General features: G+C 34.2%; 1 protein-coding gene across 2 annotated transcripts in view; it reads right to left on the bottom strand.

Annotated features, from left to right (window-relative positions):
- The window catches only part of LOC123505755 (DNA-binding protein RFX2-like), an 80238-nt gene extending 76966 nt beyond the window's left edge, over positions 1-3272 (bottom strand). Inside the window, exon 1 of one of the 2 annotated variants that reach the window (XM_045257474.1) lies at positions 3246-3272. The gene's annotated coding sequence lies outside the window, so the exon portion shown is untranslated. Of the gene's footprint in view, positions 1-3111 lie in introns of both variants that reach the window. The other variant, XM_045257466.1, reaches the window with a different exon arrangement.
- Positions 3273-5000: the final 1728 nt, after the last annotated feature.

The raw sequence follows: 5000 nt of genomic DNA, 5'->3' as shown, positions 1-5000 counted from the left end.
AACCCCTTCAGTACTGGGACGCATTTCTACCTTGAGTTTTGTGTACCATTAGGACATTAGGAAGGGTGTATGGAGGTCACAAGATTAATGGCCACAGTCTTCACTATTTTAACCCCTTCAGTACTGGGACACATTTTTACCTTGAGTTTTGTGTACCATTAGACCATTAGGACATTAGGAAGGGTGTATGGAGGTCACAAGATTAATGGCCACAGTCTTCACTATTTTAACCCCTTCAGTACTGGGACACATTTTACCTTGAGATTTGTGTACCATTAGACCATTAGGACATTAGGAAGGGTGTATGGAGGTCACAAGATTAATGGCCACAGTCTTCACTATTTTAACCCCTTCAGTACTGGGACACATTTTTACCTTGAGATTTGTGTACCATTAGACCATTAGGACATTAGGAAGGGTGTATGGAGGTCACAAGATTAATGGCCACAGTCTTCACTATTTTAACCCCTTCAGTACTGGGACACATTTTTACCTTGAGATTTGTGTACCATTAGACCATTAGGACATTAGGAAGGGTGTATGGAGGTCACAAGATTAATGGCCACAGTCTTCACTATTTCAAAGCATTCTATATTGTCTCTGCCAGTTCTTCTCCCCTTCCTTCCTTCTCTCCTCTCTCTAATGACAAATCTTTTTATAGGCCTAGCACAGAAAATGAGTTATCTGTAGGTAGGCCTATGCATTTTAATTCATATTTCAACTACCATCAAAAAGTTTTAATAGGCTGAGGGGATAAAATAGTAATAATAGTAAATGAACAGGTTTCTCATAGGCCTAGCACAGAAAATCAGTTATTCACAGTTAGGCCTAGGCATTTTAATTCATATTTCAACCATAAGTAAAAATTTTAATAGGCTGAGACATAATAATAATGAATAAGGAATTTTTTATAGGCTTAGCACAGAAAATGGGTTATCCGCAGATAGGCCTAAACATTTCAATTCACACTTCAAAACACACCCTAAAATTTTAATAGGCTGAGACGAAAAAAAAAAAAAAAAATAATAACAATAATAATAAATAATTAATACTTTTATAGGCTTATATAGGCTTAGCAAAGAAAACGAGAGGACCCAAACTTTCACAATAGGTCTATAAACATACAACAACAACAACAACAACAACAACAACAACAACAACAACAACAACAACAACAACAACACCAGCCCACAACATCACTGACCATTAATTACCACAAATGTTCCTAAGACAAAAATGAGCCTAAAAAAATCTTCGTTACGCTGGAAAGATGAAAAAAAAAAAACACGATATTTTTTCCTTTAGGCCTAAAAACTAAATAAAATAACTAAAATAGGATTAAAAAATGTAAAGTCAGAAATTTTCATAGCACAAAATAAGCCTAAAAAATCTTTGTTAGGCTGAATAAATGAAAAAAAGATTATTTTTTTTCCTTTAGGCCTAAAAAATAAATATAACAACAGTAGAAAATTGAAAAAAAAAAAAAAAATGTAATGCCAGAAATTATTATAGTACAAAAATGAGCCTAAAAAAATCTTTCTTAGGCTGAATAAATTTTTTAAAACACGACATTTTTTCTTTAGGCCTAAAAAAATGAAATTGCATAAGAAATAAAAAAAAAATGCAAAGCCACAAAATGTTCCTAAAAAAATAAATAAAAAAATAAAATAACCTTTAGGCTGAATAGATGAAAAAAAAAAGGATATATTTCCTTTAGGCCTAAAAAAATGATCAAATAACCCAAAAATTGAAAAAAGGAGAAAATAAAGCGTCAAATTTTCATAGCAATAAATTGAGCCTAAAAAAACTTCATATTAGGCTGAATACATGAAAAAAAACATGAAATTTTTCCTTTAGGCCTAAAAATCAAATAAAATAACCTTAGAAGCTGAAAAAAAAGCCACAAATTTTCATAGCATGAAAAATGAGCCTATAGAATCTTCATTAGGCAGAATAGATGAAAAAAAGATATACTTCCTCTAGGCCTATAAAATTAATAAAATAACCTTAAAAAATTGAAAAAAAGAAAGAATAGTGACAAATTTTCATAGCACAAAAATGAGCCTATAAAATTTTCATATTAAGCTGATTAGATGAAAAAAACATGATATTTTTCCTTTAGGCATAAAATAATAAATAAAATAACATAAGAAATCAGAAAAAAAAAAACAATATAAAGATGCAAATTTTCACAGCACAAGAATGAGCCTAAAAATTTTCACATTAGGCTGAAAAGATGAAGGAAAACACTGCATTTTTCCTTTAGGCCTAAAAAATTAATAGAATGACCTTATAAATTGAAAAAGAGAAAGAATAAGACCACAAAATGTTCCTAAGACAAAACTGAGCCTATAAAATCTTCAAATTAGGCTGAAGAGATTAAAAAAACACAACATATCTCATTTAGGCCTAAAAAATAGATAAAATAACCTTAGAAATTCAAAAAGAGAAGGAATAAGACCACAAAATGTTTCTAATACAAACATATGCCTACAAAATCTCCATATTAAGCCGAAATAGATGAGAAACACACCATTTTTCCATTAGGCCTACAAAATTAAATTAAATAACCTTAGAAATTGAAGAAGAGAAACAATTAGACCACAAAATATTCCTAAGACATTAAATGAGCCTAGAAAATTCTTCATATTAGGCTGAACAGATGAAAAACCATGATATTTTTCCTTTAGGCCTACAAAATAAGTTAAATAACCTTAGAAATTGAAAAGGAGAAAGAATATGACCACAAAATGTTCCTAACACAAAAATGAGCTTATAAAACCTTCACATTAGGCTGAATACATGAAAAAAACACTTCATTTTTCCTTTAAGCCTAAAAAATACGAATAAAAAACGCTCAGACGCAAACAAACACTGCAAAGTTAGAAATTGGAGGCCTAAGCGAATGTAAGCCTTAAAAAAAACACCGGAAAAAACTGAATAGGCCTCCACAAACCACATAGGCCTAAAGGTAACCACACCAGGTAATTTTCAGCACGTGGGACTCCAATAAATAAATAAGATATCGATTAATTCCCGAAAAATGAGTGAAATGCAAAATTGAAACGCCATTTTCCGACACATCTTTCACATTATTTGACCTGATTTCACCTTGACGGGCGGGTCAGGAGCACACAGGTGGGGCGCGCGGGCGTGCGGGCGCCTTGGCTTTGGTCAGGGCGGGGCGGTGGGGAGGGAAAAGGGGCGTGAGGGGAGGAAAATGGGTGAAAAAGGCGGGGAGTCACCTGTTTGTTGTGAGGTAAGATCACTATGGCGACGCTCATCATCGTCACCATCAGCACTCTTCTAATTAATGCTAAATTCTCAAATACTCGTTAATTTTCCAATTTTATGCATCATTTATACACCAAAAATTCTAGTAACTTATTTTCTAGTCTTAAATACATAAAAAACGCTGTATTTCTTTAATTGCGTCTTAAATATACAATGATTTATATTTCTCGAGTACTGTAAATGCGAATAAAGTTAATAAAAATGTGTGTAAAGGCTAAAAATTACTAATAGTTTGCTTAATGACTTTAATTAATGGCTTTATAATAAATGGCCACCCCGTTACAAAAGCCTTGACTTCCCTGCCACACAATGCAATGCCAGTTGCTATGGCCATGCGCAAAGCGGCCGGCGGAGGAACATTTCTATTATCTTACCATTAAAAAACCCTTAACTTCCCTTCCACGCCCATTAAAACCCTAGAAAAATAAATAATAAAATCTCTTGACCCCTTTAAATGTTGTATAAGTCTCTAGTCTCCATTATTTAGGGGATTATTTAAAGAACTGCTTTGTTTATCGGAAGAATTGTCCTTAGTGACGGCCAAGCGGGGAGATGCTGGCGGCGGCAACAGATGGCGCTGGTGGTGAATAAATAAATAAAAGATGAATGTCTCCCTTATGTCTTGGAATGCTGAGAGATAATGAGTCCTGCTAGTCTTTCTCTGTCTCTCTATCTCTCTCTCTCTCTCACCAAGTCTTCATTGATCAGTAAGAGTAATGGATGAGATAAGACATTAATTAAAAGGTGTCTCTCTCGTGTGTCTTGGAATGCTGAGAGATAATGAGTCCTGCTAGCCTTTCTCTTTATCTCTATCTCTCTCTCTCTCTCTCTCACCAAGTCTTCATTGATCAGTAAGAGTAATGGATGAGATAAGACTAATTAAAAGATGAATCTCTCTCGTGTCTTGGAATGCTGAGAGATAATGAGTCCTGCTAGTCTTTCTCATTCTCTCTATCTCTCTCTCTCTCACCAAGTCTTCATTGATCAACAAGAGTAATGGATGAGACAAGACATTAATTAAAAGGTGAATCTCTCGTGTGTCTTGGAATGCTGAGAGATAATGAGTCCTGCTAGCCTTTCTCTCTCTCTCTATCTCTCTCTCTCTCTCACCAAGTCTTCATTGATCAGTAAGAGTAATGGATGAGATAAGACTAATTAAAAGATGAATGTCTCTCTCGTGTGTCTTGGAATGCTGAGAGATAATGAGTCCTGCTAGCCTTTCTCTTTCTCTCTATCTCTCACCAAGTCTTCATTGATCAACAAGAGTAATGGATGAGATAAGACATTAATTAAAAGATGTCTCTCGTGTCTTGGAATGCTGAGAGTTAATGAGTCCTGCTAGTCTTTCTCTTTCTCTCTATCTCTCTCTCACCAAGTCTTCATTGATCAGTAAGAGTAATGGATGAGATAAGACATTAATTAAAAGATGTCTCTCGTGTCTTGGAATGCTGAGAGATAATGAGTCCTGCTAGTCTCTCTCTCTCTCTGACCAAGCCTCACTTATCAATGGCTCGTGAATTAGATAAGATACACAATTTATCAATCTAACTTGAAAACAGAGAAATATTAATGTCCTGAGTTATTAATTTCCTGATCGTGGTGTTCTAGTTACTGATTAATGGCTGAAGATGAAGAATAAATGCTAGGTAACTAAATATATTGCCAGCTGGTGGTAATAATAAGAGTTTTATCATGAAATACTTTAA

Source organism: Portunus trituberculatus, chromosome 2, assembly GCF_017591435.1.
Source record: "Portunus trituberculatus isolate SZX2019 chromosome 2, ASM1759143v1, whole genome shotgun sequence".
Taxonomy (NCBI): domain Eukaryota; kingdom Metazoa; phylum Arthropoda; class Malacostraca; order Decapoda; family Portunidae; genus Portunus; species Portunus trituberculatus.
Note: the sequence above shows the minus strand (reverse complement) of the source record. Positions and strands in the feature narration are given on the sequence as shown.